This window comes from Mesoplodon mirus (genome assembly GCF_964341445.2).
Source record: "Mesoplodon mirus genome assembly, chromosome: 11".
Classification (NCBI taxonomy): domain Eukaryota; kingdom Metazoa; phylum Chordata; class Mammalia; order Artiodactyla; family Ziphiidae; genus Mesoplodon; species Mesoplodon mirus.
Window position 1 is genome coordinate 28318598 of NC_138987.1, and position 23448 is coordinate 28342045.

At 49.0% G+C, this 23448-nt stretch overlaps 1 protein-coding gene and 1 pseudogene across 5 annotated transcripts in view; one reads left to right on the forward strand and one right to left on the reverse strand.

Annotated features, from left to right (window-relative positions):
* The window catches only part of CHST11 (carbohydrate sulfotransferase 11), a 281254-nt gene that overhangs the window by 91474 nt on the left and 166332 nt on the right, over positions 1-23448 (forward strand). The window lies entirely within an intron of this gene.
* On the reverse strand, positions 16813-18322 carry LOC309812491 (prostacyclin synthase-like; annotated as a pseudogene). The gene has a single exon. The product of its transcript is annotated as a prostacyclin synthase-like (transcript).

Here is a 23448-nt window from a genome sequence, read left to right on the forward strand (position 1 = left end):
GGAGAATGTTCCCTGTGCACTTGAGAAGAAAGTGTAATCTGCTGTTTTCGGATGGAATGTCCTATAAATATCAATTAAATCTATCTGGTCTATTGTGTCATTTAAAGCTTGTGTTTCCTTATTAATTTTCTGTCTGGATGATCTGTCCATTAGTATAAGTGAGGTGTTAAAGTCCCCCACTATTATTGTGTTACTTTTTATTTGCTCTTTTATAGCTGTTAGCATTTGCCTTATGTATTGAGGTGCTCCTATGTTGGGTGCATATATATTTATAATCGTAGTATCTTCTTCTTGGTTTGATCCCTTGATCATTATGTAGTGTCATTCCTTGTCTCTTGTAACATTCTTTATTTTAAAGTTTACTTTATCTGATATGAGTATTGCTACTCCAGCTTTCTTTTGATTTCCATTTGCATGGAATAGCTGTTTCCATCCCCTCACTGTCAGTCTGTATGTGTCCCTAGGTCTGAAGTGGGTCTCTTGTAGACAGCATATATATGGGTCTTGTTTCTGTATCCATTCAGTGAGCCTGCGTCTTTTGGTTGGAGCATTTAATCCATTCATGTTTAAGGTAATTATTGATATGTATGTTCCTATTACCATTTTGTTAATTGTTACAGCTTTGTTTTTGCAGGTCCTTTTCTTCTCTTGTGTTTCCCACTTAGAGAAGTTCCTTTAGCATTTGTTGTAGAGCTGGTTTGGTGGTGCTGAATTCTCTTAGCTTTTGCTTGTCTGTAAAGCTTTTGATTTCTCCATCGAATCTGAATGAGATCCTTGCTAGGTAGAGTAATGTTGGTTGTAGGTTCTTCCGTTTCCTCACTTTAAATATATCATGCCACTCCCTTCTGGCTTGTAGAGTTTCTGCTGAGAAATCAGCTGTTAACCTTATGGGAGTTCCCTTGTATGTTATTTGTCTTTTTTTCCCTTGTTGCTTTCAGTAGTTTTTCTTTGTCTTTAATTTATGTCAGTTTGATTACTATGTGTCTCAGCGTGTTTCTCCTTGGGTTATCCTGCCTGGGACTGTCTGCACTTCCTGGACTTGGGTGGCTATTTCCTTTCCCACATTAGGGAAATTTTCAGCTATAATCTCTTCAAATATTTTCTCAGGTCCTTTCTCTCTCTCTTCTCCTTCTGGGACCCCTATAAAGCGAATGTTGTTGCGTTTGATGTTGTCCCAGAGGTCTCTTAGGCTGTCTTCATTTCTCTATATTCTTTTCTCTTTATTCTGTTCTGCAGCAGTGAATTCCACCATTCTGTCTTCCAGGTCACTTATCCATTCTTCTGCCTCAGTTATTCTGCTATTGATTCCTTCTAGTGTATTTTTCATTTCAGTTATTGTATTGTCCATCTCTGTTTGTTTGTTCTTTAATTCTTTTAGGTCTTTGTTAAACATTTCTTGTATCTTCTCAACCTTTGCCTCCATTCTTTTTCCGAGGTCCTGGATCATCTTCACTATCATTATTCTGAATTCTTTTTCTGGAAGTTTGCCTATCTCCACTTCATTAGTTCTTTTTCTGGGGTTTTATCTTGTTCCTTTATCTGGTACATAGTCCTTTGCCTTTTCATTTTGTCTGTCTCTTTGTGAATGTGGTTTTCATTCAACAGGCTTCAGAATTGGTGTTCTTCTTACTTCTGCTTGTCTGCCCTCTGGTAGATCTGTTTTTCTGATTTACTTCATTCTGTATGACAGACTTTAGGTCCATCCACCTCACTACAGATAACTCATATCAAAAAAACAAACAATCCTGTTAAGAATATGGGCAAAAGACCTAAATAGACATTTCACCAAGGAAGACCTACAGATGGCCAAGAGGCACATGAAAAGATGCTCAACATTACTAATAATTAGAGAAATGCAAGTCAGAACTACAGTGAGGTATACCAGACTGTGCTTTGAAATTAGGACTAACTTCCGCTGGAAGAAACGTCTAGAAGAGCAGAGTTCAAAGAGGCTGTGATTTCTCAGCAGCCTGCAGACTGTACACTGGGAGTCAGGGTTGATCCCTACCTGACCCCTTTATTCCAGGGGAACCTTGGAGGAGCTGTCAGTCTTTTGGAGCTTTTCCAGTGTTGAACCTATAAGCACAGCAGAGGAGCAGTGTTGGTTCTTTGTTATTTTTGTGTTTTTCCTGGGTTGGCTGGCATCCTCTCATGAGGTCCATCCTGTTGTGTTATAAAGGCAGAATTCCTATAAATTAGACATCAGGATCTGGGGAATTGGTCATCCGCCAACTATTTTGACCTTTGTTTAAGCAGAATGGAAAATATGTTGTACTTTTACCCTGCTATGTAGGTTGCCTCATTCTTCTAAAGCAGAGGCTGGCTAACTTCTTAAAGGTCCAGGTATTAAACATCATCATAGGCTTTGTGAACCATATGGTGTCTGTCACAACTTCTCAACTGTGCAGTTATAGAGCAAAAGCCATCCGTAGGTGATAAGTGAATGAATGGGTGTGGCCGTCTTCCAGTAAAACTACGTATTTACCAAAACAGGCAGCAGGAAGGGTTTGGTCTGTGGGCCATTGTTTGCCTGCTCTACCCTCCCTGCTCTATGGGAGGGGGGTCTTAGATGGAGTGGAAGCCTCTTTCTTGCCAATATGGATGACCCTGCATTGCAAATGTCAGTGCATTATTATGCTACAAGACCCTTCCCCAATTGAGCTGAGAGTGGGGAATGAAAAGGGGACAGTAGACCCTCCCTTCTTGTCCCGTTGATGGTGATGTGGCTAATCAAGGGGTGTGGAGGTAAAGAACGTCTTCAGGCCACTTTAATGATGTCACTTCTCTTGTCTGGATGGTGAGCCGCCGGGACTTCCAGTGTGATGGCGTTAGTGTGTTTTGTGTTGGCTGGCCGGTTGGCCACCATTTAACTTTCTGCCTAGGACTTTGCTAAGACCTTCCTTCTCTTATTTCCTTCATCCTTCTAATAGTCTAGATAAGGAGGAAAATAAGGTGAGTGCTGATGATTTGACACATTTGGTAGTTTAGTTCTCTGCAATTCAGGCTTTGGTCTTATTTCAAAGGCAACCTACTCTACCATCTTGAAGTGTGGGTTGGGATTCACTGGCTGTTCCTTCCGGACGGGGGATGGCTCTATGAAGAAAGGAAAGCAGTTTTCAGTTTTGTAAGTGTGATTTCCTTGATAGACTTCCAACAGGAAAAATTAACACACAGTTGCACACTGCACGAATCTATTTTCACATGAAGACCCAGAGAAGGTACACTGGGGTCAGGCTGATGCCTCATAGACCTAAACATTCAGTGTTAAAATGTTGAAATGCTGACAGTACAGTTCCATGGGATGGGGTGCATGGAGGTTGGCTGGTCTTGTACCTTGTGTCTACTTGCTTTTGTATGCATGCATTGGTTATAGATTGTTAGCAGTAGTTCAGCTTCAAGAGAAGCTGGAACCATCCAGTTTCAATCACTTTGAGGTCTTGCAAGAAGAAATAACATAACCTCACTCCCTCTTTTCTGGCTTACACTGTGCCATCCTAACTTAGATCGGTGCCCTCTCTGTGAAAAGGCTGGATTAACGTCTTTTGCTACTTACAGCTGATTTAACAGAGTGATTTACAGGTGATTTAACAGTGTGATTTACAGGTGATTTAACAGTGGGGAGGCTTCATGAGTGTGAAGAGTATTTTTAACCCAACCATGTGGGTTTGATAGCCATTTGCAGGTGAGTTATGGGATTTGGAGCTTCATTTGAGGCTGTGGGGAAGCAGTGGGAGGTGGAGGGGGACTGAGGCTGTGGAAGACTTGCAGGTGGACAGCCGTTGGGTGATTTGATCCTGAAGTGGGTTGGTGGTCTCCTTCCACGCTCTGCTGACGGTTGTCAGTTGGTCTGCTTCATAGGGTGTGAAATTGACACCCTCCCTGTTGTTTGGGATGGGGAGGCTGTCTGGGTGCTGTTATGGGTACAGGTGGAGTCAGAAACTTGATCTGCAGGGCATTTATTCAGTCAACAATCATTTTTCGAGTGCTGTAGACCAGTTTCTCCAATTTTCTTCTGCATTCAGCTTACCGGGTGATCTTGTTAAAATGCAGATCCTGACTCAGTAGGTCTGATTCAGTAGGTCTGGGGTTGGGCTGAGATTCTGCATCTCTAACAAGCTCCTGGTTGATGCTGGTGCAGGCACCACACCTGACTCGCAAGGCCAAAGCTCTGTGTCATTTTGGTGACATATGACAAGGTGAAAACAAGCTTCTTCCCACCTCGGTGTCCTACTTCCCCACCCACGCACCCAGGTGCTCCTTCCCTGGGTCTCTGCCTGGCTGTCTTCTTCCTTTCACTCAAGTCTCAGCAGCAGTGTCACCACCTTGGAGAGACTTGTTTCCCTTGATGGCCCAAATCTAAAGTAGCTCCCCATCTCTAATTTACCTCTTACATTTCTCTGAGATTATCTTGTTTCATATGTCTTTTCTGTCTGTCTCCGTGAGAAAATGAGCTCTAGGAGAGCCAAGCACGTGCACTTGGCTGTTTTGTTGACGTCTGTCTCATCCTCCCATCCTCAGCTGTGCTAGCAGAATGCCTGGCACATAGTAGATGCTCAGTAAAATTTGTTGCCTGAAAGATCAGAAGTGCCGTCTTTAAGGATCCCACCGGCTAGATGGAGAGACAGAAAAGTCAGTGACTAGTTCTGTCTGTGGTGTTAAGAAAGAGTGTAGGGAAAGAGTTATCAGTATAGAGTAGTGTGTCTTTAAAAAAATCTCTCTGGGCCTCAGTTTCTCATCAGTAAAATGAGCTTAAGTAGCAGTATCTCCCGCATACATTTGTTGTAGGATTAAAAGAGATAATAGATATAAAACACTAAAAGCCCAGTACCTGGCATAGAGTAGACCCTGAAGCAATACCAGCTGTGATGATGAAAATGGTGAAGGTGGTGGTTATGCAGGGACAGCCTGATTGTTCACTTTTCAGAGTGCCCTTTGAGCTCTCTTCCAAAAGGCAAGTAGTAATTCTTTAGGGCAGTATATTAGATACCAGTGCTGTGTAACCAGTTATCTCGAATTCAGCCGCTTAAAACAACACACATTTATTATCTCCTAGCTCCTGTGGGTCAGGAGTATGGGCATGACTTAGATGGGTCTTCTGCTTCAGGGTCTCTTTCAGGTCATGGTGAAGATGCCAGCCAGGGCTGTGGTGTCATCAGAAGACATAGCTGGGGAAGGATCCACTTCCAAGCTCACATGGTTGCAGGCAGGATTCAGTCCCTTGCAGCCTGTTGGATTCAGGGCCTCAGTTCCTTCCATCTGTTGGTTGGAGGCCTCCCTCAGTTCCTTGCCAGCAGGCATCTCCATGGGGCAGCTCACAGTGTGGCAACTTGCTCCATCAAAGCCATCAAGGGAGAGAGTGTTGACCAAATAAAAGTTGTAATTTTGTGTGACAGAATCACAAAAGTGACATTTTTACTGTATTCTATTAATTAGTAGGAAGTTGCTAGGATAGCCCTACTCAAGGGGGAAGGGAGATTACACAAGGCTGTGACTATCAGGATTTGGGGATCAGTGGTGGTCATCTTAGAGTCTCTCCACCAAAGGCAACAAGAGGGAGCAAGACTGGGAGCAAGGATGCATGGGCTCTGGTGCTGGCACCACTGCTCCTGGCAATGAACGAGGGTATGTCCCTTGCTCTAGCTTTCCATTTCCTCTGCAGCACACAGTGAGCAGAGGCATTTTCACGTGGGTGCCAGGGAAGTTGGGGCTCCACAGAGGCATCTCAGGGGCTGCTGGGGAGGATAGAGGAGTTGGGAGGTGTACATTCCCTCCCCATCAGAGCAGCTTGGCTTCAACCTGTGTTCAAGATTGGCTCTTCTGTCCAAGGTTTTCTTTGAACAGAGACTTCCATGACTTAAAATCAGGTTGGAACCATTTGCACCAGCTGCCCTCGGAGGGCCCTCTTCTGCTGGCCCCATGTGGTTCTCTTAGGGTTTGTAGTGGCTTGTGCCAAGACCAGAACTGTAGACCCTGAGCCAGTTAATGACATTGGCATCATTCTCCCATCCAGAATTACGGGAAAGAGGGACCCGAGGCTGCACTGGGGTGGGTGGGGAGGTGAGTTACTGAGTTATTGGAAAACCAGTTTCTAAGCTTGTGATCAGAACTGTCTATTTCATTCATTGGCACTACTCACTCAGTCAGCAGTCCTTTCTTTATTCAACACTGTTCAGTGTCACCATGGGGCCTTCTCGGGTTCACCCTCAGCGTGCTTTGTAAATGCCAAGCACATAGCCTAGGAAACTCCCATCCCAGCCACATCAGGGAGGGGTAGTCACTGAGGTTCTGCTCACCTTGTGGCTTGCTCCCCAGAGGAGGCCAGGGCACCCTGTTCCTTTGATCTCACTACGTCAGGGTCATTGTCCCTCCCTTTTTCTGGAGCCATCCCCCCCACCCCAGAAAGGAGTACCTCTGGGAAGAGTGGAAGCATGGGCAGTGCAGATTAGCAGGGTAAGGAGGACTTGACCCCAGGAGCGGGAAATATATTTTGGTAATAGGGTTTTCACTTTTTAGACTTGTGGGTTAAATTCCACGAACTAGAATAACCCAGGGAGAAGTCTTGCTGGTTTTCTAGACTAGAGGCACACACCTTTCCCTTTTCCTCTTCCCCCCTCACTTCCTGTCTTCCTCTGCATATTTTTAACTTGTATAAAAGACATTGCTCAGAGTCTCAGGACTCAGAGCCATAGTGGGTCCTGGTTTAGGGACCCACTAACTGCTACTAACCAGCTGTGGGACCTCGGCCCAGCTGCCCTGGGCCCAGGTGGAGGTTGGGCTGCATGATTTTGAAGCCCCTCCTGACCTTGCCTGGTAGGTAGGCTTCTGTCTGATTGCTGTTGTCCAGAAGCGTTAAAATTCATTGTCTTCCCGGGAGCCAACTCTCGCTCCATTAAACAGCTCGTCTGGAGGCAGATGGAGCCTGCAGGGGGACTGTCCTTAAAAGCAACAGGTTGGGTGCTTGGCTGGCTCACAAAGGAAGTCTCTGGGGAGGTCCGGCCTCCCTGCTGCTCCCTGGGCAGGGGCTCTGGGCCCTCTCACAGCCCGAGGGGCGGGAGAGGAGCCCTGCCCTCTGGGAGAAGGGGTTACTGAGCCAGGGAGGGGGGAAGTGCTCCCAGACACAGACCCTGGAACACTTGACAGAGGTGGAGGGCGATCCTGGGATGGGCTCTGGAAGGACAAGGAAGACCTCACAGGAATAGGAATTGTAGTAATACCAGCTGAGGCTTTCCTGACTCTTCTGTCTATGCTTGATAGTTACGTACATTATCAATAGTACCGGGGATGACGCGGTGCCCCATTTTACAGAAGGAAACTGAGGATCTGAGAGCTCAAGGGACCTGGCCCAGGTGACTCAGCTGGGAAGTGATGGAGCTGAGACTGGGAGCCAGGTTTGGTTTCAAAGCCCCCCCCACCTCCATTGCCCCCAGCGAAAAGATCATAAGAGGGATGCAAGAAGGGGTTCTAAGTCAGGTCACATTCACAGACAGGCACCTGGCGGTTAGGATTTGGACCGATCTTTCTGGGGGACATAGCTGAACCCACAATTGTGGGGATGGCTTTAAGGCGAGAATAGGCAGAAAGCGGGGGGTAGGGCTCATGCATAGCTGGGACCCCTGAAGCTGGAGAGGCCAGCTCACAAGGGCTTTTGGACCCTGCTGAGGACTTTGGACTTAGTCCCGGACTAGGCACTGGGCAGGGTGGGAGGCATGGAGTGTGGGTGTGGATGGTCAGGTGGGCGTGGTGAGCGCTGGAAGGAGGATGCATGGGACGAGGACAAGAAGGGTGTGATCTGGGGCCCTCACGAGTCTTCTGTAAAACCCCTCGGGGAGAGACGAGCAGGGCCTGAACCCATGCGTGGATGGAAGGGTGAGAGAGGAGGGGTGGGGGTGACTGGGAATTGAGGTGGCCAAGTGGGCAGGGCTCGGTCTTGGAGGCAAAGGGCAGGAGAGGAGGGAGTGTCTGTTGAGTGATTTGAAGGAGTCAGTGGAGGGGGGTGGACTTGCCCTAGAAAGAGCAGAGAGCACGACGGGAGGAAAAGCCCGCGAGAGAGGGGTGGAAGCCTGGCCACTCCACCTCTTGGTCCTCAGATTCATCTCCCAGAGAATGTGGGACCTGGCCTGGTTCATCTGAAAGGTGCCTTCTGGCTCTAACATTCCAAGGTTTCTGTGATTCTGAACCAGTGCAGGCTGCGGCAATCAGAGGAGGCTTCGTGGGGGAGGGGGTCGTGACTTGGGGGAGGATGTAGAGGGCGTTTCAGGGGTGGGGACGGCTGATACTGAGGCCCAGAGCTGAGCTGAGCTGAGTGCTTTGATGAGCCCGGAGAACCTTTCCGCGGCAGCAGCGACAGGGCCTGTCCTCCTGTCTCGGGACATGCAATGACTGTCCCTCATCAATGTTTCAGTCTCCGCTTTCACAGAGCGCCTCCCTCTCTCTTTCACCTTTGTCAGCAGCCTCCGTAAATAAAAGGAAGAAGCGCCGCCGGCCCAGCCTGTGGGCCCAACGACAGAGGGGCTTCCCGGGCCCTTGAAGCCTTTGCACTTGTTTGTGACTGGAGACAAATGAGACTTCTGGCAACTGAGCCCCCGGTCCCTTCACCTGCAAACTGGGGGCTGTCATGCATGTCCCCCAGTTCCTCAACTCCCCCCGCCTCGGGTGTAAAATTAATTCTGTTGTGCCGTCCTCCTTCTCTGCCTTCAGACAGAAACTCTTCATCCCAAGCCCTCAGGCACCGGGACCGCCTCGAGTAGAGACCTTAGAGACTTTTCAGAAAATTTTTTTTAAATTAAAATTTAATTGACGTTGTCTAGTTTTTGTTTTGTTTTGTTTTGGCTGCTCCGGGTCTTAGTTGCTGCACGCGTGGGGGATCTAGTTCCCTGACCAGGGATCGACCCCGGGCCCCCTGCATTGGGAGCTCGGAGTCTTAACCACTGGACCACCAGGGAAGTCCCCAGAAATGGTTTTAACTGGTTATCAGAGGCGGGGGTGGGCGGTAGGTGAAATGAGTGAAGGCGCTCCAAAGCTACAGGCTTCTAGTTAAAAAAACAAGTAAGTCTTGGGGATGTCGTGAGTAGCGTGGCGACTATAGTTGACAGTACTGTATTGCATGTTTGACAATTGCTGAGAGAGTAGATTTTCAAAGTTCTCATCACGAGAAAAAATATCTGTGACTGTGTGTGGGGATGGATGTTGACTTACTGGGGTGGTCATTTTGCAACATAGAAAAATATTGAATCCGTATGCTGTACACCTGGAACTAATGTTATATCTCAGTTTAAAAAATAGAAACTAGTTAGGGGCTTCCCTGGTGGCGCAGTGGTTGAGAGTCCGCCTGCCGATGCAGGGGACATGGGTTCGTGTCCCGGTCCGGGAAGATCCCACGTGCCGCGGAGTGGCTGGGCCCGTGAGCCATGGCCGCTGAGCCTGCGCGTCCGGAGCCTATGCTCCGCAACGGGAGAGGCCACAACAGTGAGAGGCCTGCGTGCCACAAAAAAAAAAAAAAAAAAGTAGAAACTAGTTATGTCAGTTTAAAAATGGAAAAATTTTAAAAATAGTTTTAAGTTTCTGTGTAGGTGACTACTTCTGAAGCAGAATCCTCACCTACCCGGCATAAAGAAACGCTGTGGTTCGATTTTCCGTCTGGGGTCTGTGCGAACCCTTGTCTCCTGTGAGTGGACGAGGCTATGCATCTGAGGGCAGAGGTTATGTCACACAGGTTTGGGCCCCCCCACTGGGAGTCAGGGCTTGTGGTTCCTCAGTGTCACGCAGTGGGGTGGGGCGGTGCTCCCAGAACACTGTTGGCACCCTTTCCTCTAGCACTGCTCAACTGGGACACCTCCCTCTAGCATCTCCCTCTCTCAGCTGTGAAGGCAGAGATAGGAACATTGCCTTGCTTGTTTTTAAATCTCTGTATGCTCAGAGCCTCATGTAGTAAGTATACAATAAATGTTGGTGGATACAGATTAATGTATCCAAGTCATTTTGCAAATACTTACTGAGCACCTGCTATGTGCCAGTCTCCCTTCCAGGCTCTAGAGATAAGAGCAGTGAACCAAACAGACAAAGCCTGCTCTCATGGAGCCTCCATTCCTGTGGGCAAGACAGACTATCCGTGGATTAACACGTGTGGTAAATGACATGATTTGGGGTGATGAGGGACGCCATTCAAGCAGGGTTAGGGAACCGAGAGTGGGAAGGCTATTTTGGAAGGGATGGTTGAGGAAGGCCTCTCTGAAGAGGTGACTTTTGGGTAGGCACTTAAGGGATGTGAAGGGGTGAGCCGGGTGAAATTCTAAGGGAAGAGTGTTGGTGACAGAGGGAACACCACGGATGAAGGCCCAGAGGTGGGGATGAGCTTGGCAGGTTAGGGGAGTGGTGGCTGGAGTGGAGTGGGAGAGCTCGGTAAGGGCTAGATCATGCAGGCTCTTAAAGGTCAAGGTTGGCTTCATTTCCAGGAAGTCTGTTGACGCAGAGGATGACCCTGTGGGTTTCCTGGCAGTCTTCCATGTTGTCTACACAGAAGAGAATCCACTGGTAGAAACGACTTTGTGGGGTGGCCCCTTGGGTGCCATATGTTCTCAAGAACAGTTATTTGAGATCCTACTACGGGGAGACACTGAGGCGGCCTCAAGGACAAGGCAGAGTCAGAGGAAGGAGTCTCTGCCTTCCAGAAGCTCTGTCCCGCAGGACTCAGGCTCCCTCCAGCCTACCCTCCTCCCTGCAGCTCCGACGGGCGGCACACCCCAAAGTGGGCTGGGTCCTGGGTTCCCCCCGGTGGGCCTCCTGCGTGTGTCTGCATGGTTCAGCATCACAGCGTTCCCCTTTGCGGATTGGTCCATCTGGGGTATTAAATCTAGCATCCGGATGCTTAGGCTTGGATCCCAGCCCAGCCACTCTGTGGCTCCCCATCTGGTGCAGTGCCTGCAGCCACATGTGAAATACATAGACGTTGAAGGAACGGGTGAACAGCGTGTTGCTTTGGGCAAGTCACTGAATCTCCTGGTGTCTCAGTTTCTTACCTATAAAGCAGGGATAACAGAGGATTAAATGAGATAGTGCTTATGATAGGAGTCTGAGTCGCTGTACCCAGTGTGTAGCAGGTGTGCAGAAAACATAACTGCTGTTTTTATGACGTTGTTCTGGTCGTCCCTGACTGCTCAAGGCTTTCAGAGCCTAGTTTCCTTTCCACATTCACTCCCCATCATATCTCTTTTTCTCCCCGAGTCTGTCCAAGATGAGACTCAATGATCATTTGCCAAAGTACTATTTTTCCCCCAATAAGACATTTGCCTTTTACCTCCAGGGGCCTCTGATGGTGGGACTTGAAGGTTCCTGGCTGCACGTGGTGATAAAAGTCAGAACCAGCTATAGCTGTCTCTGAACTGCCATCCTGGAAGAGACTCCAGAGACCACCTTGTGCAGCCCCCCTATGTTTTAGGACATTAGTAAATTGCTTTCTGTATTGGACTGATATTCGATGTTCTAGGAGTCTGCAGGCAGCGTGGCAGGGGTGGGGAGATAGGAACGTGTGAGGATGCCAGGGCCCAGGGCAGGAACCGTGTGGTCCTGACATCCCCCACCGGTGGTTAGAAGCCTCACTAATGAGGGCATTCTGCACTTGGTGATTTCTTGTTCTTGTCAGCGGTCCCTTGAGATTGGGCTGGTCTCCAGATCTTTTCAGAGATAAAGGAGCTGAGCACAGTTTTTTTTCTTCAGCAGCCATCGCATCTCTCTCAGCCGGGCAAGCTGGAGGGAAACGGAAGTGGAGGCTGAGAAGTTGGGATGGAAACACCCAGACTATGTTTACTGAGTTTCTCTGAGCCATGGGATGGGCCGTGTGGAAACTACGTTCTCGTTTCCTTGTGCATCCTCTTTGTCTTCACTTCCTGGGGCCTGTCAACATTCCAGATCCTCTAGCCCTGCCCCACTGCAGCCCCTAGAGGTGTCTAGTCTGTGTTACTACAGCGTGGAAAGGACAGGGCTTGGAAGCCATTCGCTGGCTGTGTGCCCGTCCCATGGCATTAAACATCACGACTCTGGGCCTTGGTGTCACTGCTGTATGGGAATCTAGAATGTCCCGCACAGACAGGTCATGAGGCTTCAGGGTCCCCGTAAATTATTCTTTCTCCATGGCCTCTCCCAAGGTCTGTCTCAAAATCCATAGACATCATTATTGTCACTTGTGTCACCTTTCTCTTCTTCCTTAGTTGCATTGAGGGGAGTGGGGGTCTTTCCATAAAGTGAAAGCTGCTCATATGGAAATCATTTTAGACCCTCATAGAAGTTATTATTGTGACTCAACAGCTGTGCAGAAATGCTGGGAAACCATTCCCCTGTCCCACCGGGTCCCAGTGGAGGAGAAACTTGTGACTCCACCTTGGGGGCCTGTGCTCGCAGGGAGCTTGTAGGAGTGGGTTTGGGAGGGACCTTCCCAACACAAACGGCATTTTTTTTCTCTATTTGCAGCAAGGCGATGGCTTTGAACCCATTCGTGTGGCCTTTATAACTCAGTGCTCAGAGTGTTTGAACTAATAGGCCTTTAGAGATTCTAAAAGAGCCCTCTGTTTGGGACTCAGTTCTAAGATCCTGAAAATCATCTATCAGGAGAGTCCTTTGAGCTGATCCAGATACCAGCAGACACACCTCCCATCTCTCCTTAGTGTGACCACAGCAGACATCACCAGTGGACCCTAGCACTTTTCTCCACACTGAACTATAATGGAGCCTTGGGATCCTCGCCCCACAGTGTCCAAGACTGAGAAACCCTATGCCTTTGCAGTTATAGAAATTGAGACCCAGAGCCTTACATATCTAGCTCAAGGCAGATCTTCTTGTTAGGTGGGCTAAAACATACACACACACAAATGTTCATACACACATAAAGTTTATATGCATATAAAGTTTATATAAGGAGCTTTCATAATGTATAAACACACGTGTGTGTGTGTGTGTGTGTTTGTGTGTGTATGTATAGTAATGTATACATAAAACTTCTCCCCCTAGTTCTTTAAATCTGAGGTTCTCCATCAGGACCGATTCACCAGAGGCAAAATTTGCTGACGTCTCTAAAGAATAAAGTGTACTGTCGCTCCGATAAAATATCATAGCCACTTCAGTCAGCCACATTAAAGCTTCAAGAATCTTTAGGAAATTGAGCCTCGTGAGTCAGACGGACCACATTTTGTGGAACAGGTGAAATGCATCTGAGGTTGAGGGTGACTGACAAGTTGGGACATCTTTAGTTAGGCAAGGAAGTGGAGTTACAAAATACCTTTGAGCTTCACTCAGATCTGGCAGAAAATTCAGTCCTTTTTTAGAAGGCAGAGAAAGGTTTGTTTTAAATGGTGAGTTTCTCTTTGGGTAGAAAGGTGTTCCCTGGGTGCGTGGGACTTGTGTCACTGCCCGTCTTTCCCTGCCTCCTCTTCCGTTTCCTTGTGTCTCTTAAGATCCACCTTCCTTCTCCTGGAGACTTTCCCTCCCCTGACAGCCCGCAGCACCTCTAGTTACATTCCTGCTGAGATACACTGTCTTATGTTCTGTTGTTATGTCCTCAGTGAGACATTCCCAAGCTCCAGGTGGGCACGAGCTTTCTTGCAGATCTGACTCCCTTCCTGAGGTATGGAGAGGGGTTCCAGACCCACCTTGAGCTGTGTGGAAGGTTTAGAGGCTAAGCTGGTTCATGCATTTGTGGCTCCCCAGGGCAGGTCACTATAGGGAAGGACCGGTGTGTCTGTTCCTTTCCACACCAGGATTCACAGGCTTGGGCTGGGCCCTGTCACCAGGGCTGCTATTTAGGGCTGGGGTCTCCTTGCCTTCCAGCCTCACGGATGCTTTGATGCTGGCTGCATGCAGGAGCCAGGCTCTCCTCTCTCTTTGCAGTTTACCGATGCTCTTCTGTCTTGGCAGCTCCCGTTGCCATGCAACAGCCAAAGGTACTGCGCCAGTGGGCCCCTCCCAGTGTTTGTGCATCAGCCCTGCTGTCTGTCCCCCTTAGCTCTCAGTGCTGCTGCAGGATGGGGATGGAGGGACCTGGAGCAGCAAGCTGGGCCAATTTTAATTGAATTCTGCTTGCTACGCCTTCACTAATGATCTGTACATTAGCAACTTTGAACAGAGCTAAGATGGGGTGAGAGTGGCTAATGGACGGTTACCTAGTTGCTTCCTGGGACTTTGAATGTTATCTTGACGTTTTATGAATGTGACTCTTTGTTGCTGTTGGGACCTCCCCTAGAAATACAGTGAGAGCTGCAAACTGTCATGCTTTGTTATTACTTACTATGTGTTTGTATTCACTTAAGCGTGAAGGCAATATTAGTTCCATTTTATAGAAACTAAATCTCAGAGAGGTTAAGTAACAGCCAAGATCACACAGCAAGTAAAAGCAGAACTGGGATTCAATCCTAGGCAGTGTGGTTTTATAGTTTGTGCTCTTAACCAGTATTCTATACTGCCTTTCTACTTATAAAAGTTGAAACCCACCCTAGGGGATCTTAAAAAGCTAATGACCTACTTTTAAAGGCAGTGCTGCCTTATGTATATGCTACATTTATTAAGTACTTAATAAAGTAAGTACTTAAAACTGTGCTAGGCACCCTTCTAAGTGTTCTTATAATAGTTCATTAATCCCCACAACAGTCCTGAGAAGTATTACTATTATTCCCATTTTAGAGATGAGAAAATTGAGGCAGGTGGAGATTCAGTAACCAGTCCAAGGTCATAGAGCCAGGATGTGACAGAGCCCAAATTGGAACCCAGTAGTCTGATTCCATATTCTACACACATAAGTAAAACGACTAGTTTATAAAACAAGGCAAACTTCTTGACTTGGTGATTGTGGGGGAAGAAATTCTAGGGGTAGAGAGGGATAGAAAACCCTCTGGAAGTTGCCATATTAGTTACTACAGCTCAGTCTAGGAGACCCCTCATTTTTCAGAATGTTTTATATTCTGAATGAAAAAAAAAAAAACACATGACAAATACAACCTGTCAAATTTACCTAAAGGAACAATCATTAGGATTTGTGGGCAGTTTACTTAAAAACCAGTCTCCCTTATGTTCTCAATATTTTGTTATGAGCAGTTGCTTTTAAAATTTAGAGAAGAACTCAGAGGGTGTCTGATTCCATTTTGTAATCTTCCTAACTTGTTGCCCCGTAGCTGAGCACGTCATAGGCACTTGGAAGCACGGTGCACATGCTGGATTGATTGAAAATTGAAGTGTTATGTGTGGGATTAGAGGATAATGGAGTGGGGAGATTCCAGGCTAAGTAGTTAGGGACCACATTTTTGGGGTGCCTCCAGGGTACCCAGGCTATACCTTATCCATCTGTTCTCCCACTCGTGGATCATCGGGGGATAAATTAGGACATTGTCGGTGATGGTGGTGCAGGTAGTATTGGGGTGGTGCCATTGACCATGTGGTGCGGGGAGCCCCCAACACCTGGCTTTCCCTCTTGAAGGCTGACACTCCATGTAGCCATGTTGAGTCTGCTTCATAATCTTAGTTTACAGTTGGCAGAAGAGGACAAGATTGCGAAAGAAACTCTTTGCAGTCAGCGTGCTTGGCCACCCGAGCAGCTCCGCTCCACATTCTGCCAAGTTGCTAAATTCAGAAACGGTTAACGGTTTTGACATATCTGATAACCTACAAAACCGACATGTCCTGGGTTTGATCTTCCCATCTGTGTCAGAGGAGCATGAAATGAGCATGCGAGCCAGGCTGCGATGCAGCCCATTGGGGAGGATCTAAATTAAATCGGTGGCTCCCCGGCCGGAGTCCCCCCACTCGACGGCTTTCCAGTCCCGTGTGCCCCCCACTCCACCCCTTCCTCCCAAAGGGTTAAGTTACACAGGAGCCCGGGTGCCTGTTTCTCTCCTTCTCACCCTGTTTGTTCCTCTCCCCATCACTGTCTTCCTTGTTGATCTTATTGTCTAAGAGAAAGTTGACTCATTTGTAACATTTAACCAGCCTCCCTCTCGCACTAGTAGGTGTGTGAGCAGCTGGGGACTTTACCATCTGCGATCCTCCACACTTTCAGCGAATTCTCTTTCTACCTTTGCGGCGCTGTGCAACCAACCCCAGCTCCGCGCCTTCTCTGTGTCCCATCTACCCCTCTCTCACACCAGAAATCAAGCTGGAGGGCGATGGGCGTGGGATGACCTCAAAAAACCCCCCACTCATTTCCTTCCTTCTAGAAAAATGTGCCAGGCATTTAGTGTTAGGAATAGAGAAGTGAGTACACAGGGTTCCTGCCCTCAAGGAGCTCATGCGTTTGGGAGGAAAGGCAACAATACGGGTGTCGCTGATGGCTGCAGTTTATTGAGTGCTCAGGATGTACGAGGCACCGTGCTTTACCCAGAAGATCTCATCTGATCTTCACAACAACCTGTGAGCTTAGGAAGTCCTCTCATTTTATTTTATTTTTTATTTTTATTTTTTGGCTTTCGGTAGTTTAATAAAAATTTGGGGACAGAATTTCTTTCAACAGACGCACTGCTAGGCCCCAAATGGCCTTTTTATGGCCAGCATCTGCTTTGACTGGTTAGGGTCTGGACCACACCACTGTCAGCCCGTGGGGGCTGGGGGCAAGGCAGTGGGGTCTCCTAGTTGTGCCCCGTCGGCCCCAGCTTTAGTGGATATCATAAAGGTGGGAGGAGCTGGGGGTGGGAAGAGCCTCATTTTGGAGCTTAACCTTTGCAGCAGATAATCCGCAGAGCTTTTGGTGTCTTTTCTTCGCTCCCCTTTTTTCTCCTCCCCCAGACACAGCCTTCTAGGAAAAACAGTAGGGAAGGGATAACGCTTGGCATCGTTGGGTGTTCAGAGCTCTGTACCCAGGCCGAACGCAGGCACAGAACGTTGGGCCACTCGGGGCAGGCTGGGTGCGTGGAGTCCCATCTGCCCTGGAGCCCAAGGCTGGATGCGGTAACGGACAGGCACGTCACGTTCCGGCTGCATCAGCCCGAAGCCGTACCTGCTGAGGTCAGACTCGGGCATCTCCACGTCCGGGCTGATCAGCTCCAGGTCAAAGCGCGCCAGCACAAGGAACAGGAATTGTTTGGTGCTGCTGATGGCGTACCCCCTCCCCAGGTACTGGTTGTGCCCTGCTCCCCAGGGCATGCTGTAGTTCTCCAGTTGCTTCCCATCCTTGTAAAAGTCTTTCTTCTCTGATCCATCAGGGTTCAGGAATCGGTTGTATTTAAAAACCTCTGGGTCTGTGTAGATCTCCGGGTCCTTCTGGGGACTCAGGAGGGGGAAGAGGAGGAGGCAGTCGCCACATCGCAGGGTGAATTCCCGCCCATCTGCCATGGGCAAGGCCAGGTCCACCACGACCTCGCGGGTGATGAAGGGTGCGGCGGTGAGCCTGAGGTTCTCAGCACGCTGTCCAGCACAGGCACGCTGTCCAAAGCCTTCTGTGGGAGGGTGGTCATCTGTGAAATGGGCTGCTCTACTTGCAAGAGAATGGACTCCAGCTCTCCACGGACAGCAGCCAGGGCCTCAGGGTCCTTGAGGAAGAGCAGGGGCCAGAAGGCAGCAGGACCCATGCTCCCCTGCGTGACCCAGAGCTGCAGCACCGGAGCCCGCGCCTGCATCTGCTCCGACACGCCCGTCTCCTCCAGGTGCAGCAGGTAACTCTCCAGCCGTTTGTTCCGGTGGGCCTGCCCGAGTGGCCGGCTGGCTGGGGAAGGCAGCTTCCACAGGCGACCTTTGACCCTGCACCCCTGGTCCCTATCCCCCAGTGACAGGGAGCCACGTGCCAGTTTGGGGAGCAGCAGGTCGAGCTGGCGGATGGCGTGGGAGCCGTCGGCTGAGTGGATGCGGTCCTGGGCCTGGCTCTCCCGGGTGTGGGGCGCTGCCCCGACGCCGTGCAGAGTCAGATAGCAGCTCCGAGCGGGCAGCTTTAGGAGAATTTGAGGAGTCCCGTCGCATGCCAGCCGCTGCCTGCTTCCCTGGTGACACCCAGCAGGGCAGTGTGGAGGTTGGCATACACGGCTTCCGTGCGCGCCTGGAGTTCTTAGTGGAGGAGAGTCGGTTTCATCTTGGACTTTTCATCGCTGGGGCTGTAATGCAGAAGCTGTGCGTTGAAAATCCTCTCCATGAGGAAGACGGCACAGGCGTGGAAGTCCAGCCCGGTGCGAGGCTCCCACACCACCATGTCATAGGAGTGTGGGTCCAGGAGGACAGTGGCATACCTGCCCCCCACCAGCACAGCAAAGATATCACCGTGCTTCTCCTTCATCCTAGTGAGGGAGCTGGCAGCATCTTTTCCAAACTCCAAAGCATCGTCCAACCAGGGGATACTGCCCAGGTCCGGCGGAGGCTCGCCAGGTCGCCTCTCTGTGAGCCGGCTTCTCCCGAAGGCTCCGTTTAAGGGCTGGCACAGCACAGGGCTGGAGGAGACCAGTGTGCACCAGCCCTCTCCCAGTCCAGGTCTGAGCCCACAGACAGGACACAGGAGCGGTGATTTTTGCACAGGAGGCAGGAGGGCAGGATGGTTATGAGCCTGACTTTAGCACCACACTTCCTGGCTTCAAATCCCAGCCATGCTTCTCGCTGGCCGCGTGGCTTTGCCTCCCTACACCTGCTTCCTCATTGCGTGAGCCGGCGAGTCAGCAGCAGCGCGGCCAGAAGACCGAAGACCATGGCCCAGGACATGGCAGGGCCAGCGACCAGGCTGCGGCTGTGGAGCGCTGTCTTCTCACTTTAGAGATGAGAAGTGGCAGGGATAGTAGGTAAATTGGCCAAGGTCACATGACTGGTAGGTGGTGGACTCAGTCCTCTGTCTTCAGAGGAGAAAAAATGCTATTATTATTTTTATTCATAATAACATTTATTGACTATCTACCATGTGCCATGTATCAAGTGCCTACATACGTGCTGTCTTTCAGTCTCTCTGAAATACTCCGAGGATGGTTTTATCAGACAGTCATGACTTGCTGAGGACAACACGGTAGGAAGTGGCAGCTTGGGACTGATACCAAAGTTGGTCTGATTCTAGAACTTCCAGGCTCCTAACCCCTGGGCTGTATCACCTCTCATTAGAGCAGTGCAAGGTTCACCATCAAACCAGCCACTTGTTAGAATGAAAGGAAGAGCTTTTAAACTTGGCTCCAGGCCCACAGGCATGAATGGGACCATCTCAGGGTACCTGGGTTCCATGTTCACCCTGGCTGAGATGTACGATTCAGGCATCAAGTATTTTCCAGTGTGCCAGGCACTGTTGTTGCAGTGAGCAGGGCAGGGGGTCTCTTAGAGCTTGACGTTCAGGAGGGAGGGGACTGTGATGAGGTCCCTTCAGGTCGGGGGGTCAGTGCTCTAAGGAAGACACACAGGATAATGGGATGAAAGGGATGCTGGAGAAGGCCTCCCTCAGGCGGGGCAACTGAGCTGCAGCCCGAGTGACAATCTGGGTGAAGAGGGTCTTGGCTGAAGCATGGAAGGTTCTGGAAGCAGGAACAGCTTGACCGTAGGAAGGAACAAAATTCCTGGGTGTCTTCTGAGATCTCTGAGTGGTTCTGTGTGGCTGGAAGGTGACATCAGTGGGTGAGGTAGAATGCAGTCTGCAGACCGTCCTGCCTGAGGCACGGAGTCCCCACGTGGCTCCCTTCTGAGGGAGGCCGTTCCGGGAGCAGCAGGGTTGGAGGCCTTTCCGATAGAGAGTGGAGAAACCCACTTTTGAAATAAAAGGGTTGGCTTCTCAAAGTCACGCTTGTCACCTCTAAGCCAAAGGGCCGTGATTTGTAATCACAGGGTGGATGTCACGCACAGGTTCTGGTCTTTTCTTACATAATAAAAGTGTGAAAACGGTCATCTCTTAGATTTGTTCCCTACCAAGCACCCCCAAGTGCAGCATATTAATAAAGACAATAATAGTTAATATTTCTTAAGTGCTCCTTGTCTGTGTTCCAGTGGGTTGAGAGTTTTTCTTGCATTAGTCCCTTTAGTCCTCATGAGAGCTCTGTGAGCTTAGTACTCTTTTTATTCCCCTTTGAATGATATGGAAGCTGAGGTTTAGAGAGGTGGAATGTAAAGAGCCCAAGGCCACACAGTTGGGAGAACAGGGCCTGGAACCCCTGATGCAACAGCCCGAGGAGTCAGCCAGGGCAGGTACTATCAGGCCCATTTTACAGAGAGAGAAGACTGAGGCATGGTCATGAAAAGGGTGTGGAAGAGAGTCGGGCCTGGAATCTGGGTGTTCTGGTTCTGGTGGAAGGTCCACTAGCCGTGGGGAAGGTGGTGGAACCGCGCACTCTACTTTGCCCAGACTTATTCAAGGACTCAAAGCCAAGGGCCTCCTTGAAGTTGGGAAAGAGCCCCTGGCAGCCTTCACTGGGGAGCAGGAGCTGGCGGCAGTCCCTGTGGCCACACCCCTTTGGCTGATTCTAAAGCCCACGTAAGGGCTGCATCTGGTCCACCTACCCCCGTGCTCAACCCTTTAATACACCCCAAGTTCCTCCAAATCACCTGGGACATTTTTAAAAGGGCACATTCCTGGGCTTTGAGAGAGGCCTGTTGAATCGGGATCTTGGTCATGGGACCCTGGAATCTGCATTGACCTTCCCCGAGGCAGTCCTGAGGGGCATTCAGGTTGGAGAACCACTAGTCTAGGTCTCAGTACTGAGCCCTCTGGGAAGGGTGGAAATGGCTGTGGGTTTACTCTAAGGCTCTAGGCATGATGCTTAAACAAATTTCGTGGTTACTTTGGCCAAGGGAGAGGCTATTATCATCGGCCCCAGACATTTTGGGGACAGGCTGGAAATAGCTCGCTGGCTGAGTGTTTCTATTTTGCATCAGTATGATTAGGTGTGTCTGGGGGTTGCAGTGTAAGTCTGTTTTTTTTTTTTTTTTTTTTTGGTATCTTTAAAAAAATTGTGGTAAAATATACCTATCATAAAAGTGACCATTTTAACCATCTTTAGGTGTACAGTTCAGTGGCATGAAGTGCATTCACATTGCTGGGCATGCAGCCCAATCCAGAAGGCTCCTTTTGGATCAGTCTAGGAGGGACGGGCTGTGTACACATTAGGTGCTTAATAATTTCTTTCAGATGACAGTGGAGCAGCGGGGGTTATTGGGGTGATGGGGTAAATTCTTAAGCATTAAGTAAGCATCCCCGCCTCAGACTTTTCTTGTGAGCCACTTAACCTCAGCCTGAGATGCTGGTGGAGGAGATGCTGGTGAGCTATGTTTAACGTTCAATTTCTATTTCTGGGCCAGGCAGGATGATGAGTTCATTGTCTGGTCAGTGCCAAGGGCTGGTCGATGCCAAAGGCAACTTCCCCTGCCTCCCCCAGTTCCCCATCAGAATAGAGGCTATCTCTGTAAAGAATCCAAGTTTCCCTCCTATGAGTGTGTCGCTAAGAGGCAACCCACGGTCACGACTGGGACTAGGGTTTCACATGCTGCCGACTCAAGACTGATTGAGTTGAGAACTAAACAAATGGGCCTTTTTATATTTAAGAGGAGATTTTTTTTTAACCGTGTGTCCACAAAAGATCTGTAGACCATCTTGTTATAAATTTCACACTGCTGACTTCATACGTATGAGAGCGCTCACGACCCATTTACATTTTTTGGTGCATTTGGGTTCATTTCTGTGGTTACCACTCTGAGGAGGCCTACAAAAGCTGGCCTGTTCAGTGGTGGAGCACATTGCCAATGGAATTTGGTGAGCCTCACAGCAGTGGAGGGGAGGGTGTTGGATCAGCACGTGGACGGAGTTACAGAAGGATTGAATTTTGCAGCTGGAAGGGAACTTCTGTAGAGTGACCCCCCGCCTTATTTAAAGATGAGGAAATTGAGACCCAGAAAAGGGGGTGAGTGCTTACCCAACGTCACCCTGCTAGTTAGGAACCCAGCCCAACACGGGCCTCCTGGTCCCCAGCCCACTGACTTTCCACTGCATCAGACCTTTCTAGGCCTTGAACTCTGGCTTCCATTGACCAGTTGGCTTGCAATATTAAAAAAAAAAAAACCTGAAGATAAGTTTTCCTGAAATGAGAAATCTTTCCAAAATCATTTATAGATTATGTGGCTTCTCCATTTGCCTTTTCCTGTACTAGGGTAGAATCAATCTTTGTTCCTGGGCAGACGTTTCAGTTTCTTTCCTAAGATCTTTATCTTCCTGATTACGCTTTGGAGCCCCCTGCCTCTGTTCTGATGAGAGCCCTGGGTACCGAGGCTCTCTTTCCAGGATGGCAGCACAGCTGGTTTGAAAAGTGGAATATTGAGTCATCAGCTTTCTGGCGTGGCTTATCCTTTCCCAGAATTCTGAAGTCCCATCTGATGTTATTTAGTCACTGTCCTTTCAGTCTGGGAAATGATTCAGATATAAGCTACACAAAGAACTCAAAAGAGCCCTCTGTGATAGGGGTTCTTGAGGAGACATGGGAAGCTGGCTCTATTATTTGGACACCGACCGTCGCTCGAGAGCCAGACCCCTCACATTCCCAAGTAAAAACTTCTAGGAAGGTTCTGGGCTCTTGTGATGTACAGTCGTCTCAGCTGCAAAATCAGATTAATTGATTGACTAAATATTGTGCTTATGGAGAACTTATTTTGTACTGACCCCACTCAAAGTAGGAGGTACAAAAAGGAATTTAATTAACATGGTCTCTGACATAAGGAAGAAGCCATGAATTGGTGCCCAGGTATCTATTAAGGGGCTTTATTACATGCTTCTGTTTTCTTGTTACCCTTAAAGAATCAGAGAAAGTTGCTAGAAGAACAGCAAAGGGCACTATTGAGCCTTGAAGCTCAGTGAGGGCTGATCTATTCTCTTTCACCTCTGTGGTCCCAGGACAGTGTGGACGCTCAAAGAATATTTCTTTCCATGCACAACCCCTCCCCCGCCTTTTTAAAACAAACTTCCATAAAGGAGGCACCTTTTGTGCAGAGGGATAAGACTGAACCTGGGCCTGTATTACCTGGGTTTGAGTCTCTGTTCCACCACTGAGCTCTGTGCCCCTGAGCAAGTCACTGATGTCCCTGAGCCTCCATTTCCTCATTGATAGAATGGAGACGCCATGATTCATCTTGGGACCGCGAGTACATCATTGCACCTCTCTGATCGGGGATTTCTCCTTTTTACAACAAGAGGCAGTGAGGATGCGTGTGGAAGGCCCACTGGAATCGGCAGACAGCTAAACAGGTGTTCATTGTTATGCATCGCGTGTCAGGAATGGGCTATTTTACTCTTTCATCTCCAATGGAGTTTCAGGAGAATACGTCCATTCCAACACAGGTAACTTCCGATTACCAGTGTGTTGGTGAATCCCCTGGGCTCCATCCCTGCCCTCCCAGCCCCGATTCTGCTGCCGTGCTCACAAGACGCAAGGTCGTTTGAGTAACTTTTCAGGCCAAATGTAACAAGATAAAAGCTAAATGTTCAAGGAGCCTGCTTAGCAGTCCCAGCTGACCAGAAGCGACCTCTTGGATCACCTACTGCTTCTGAAT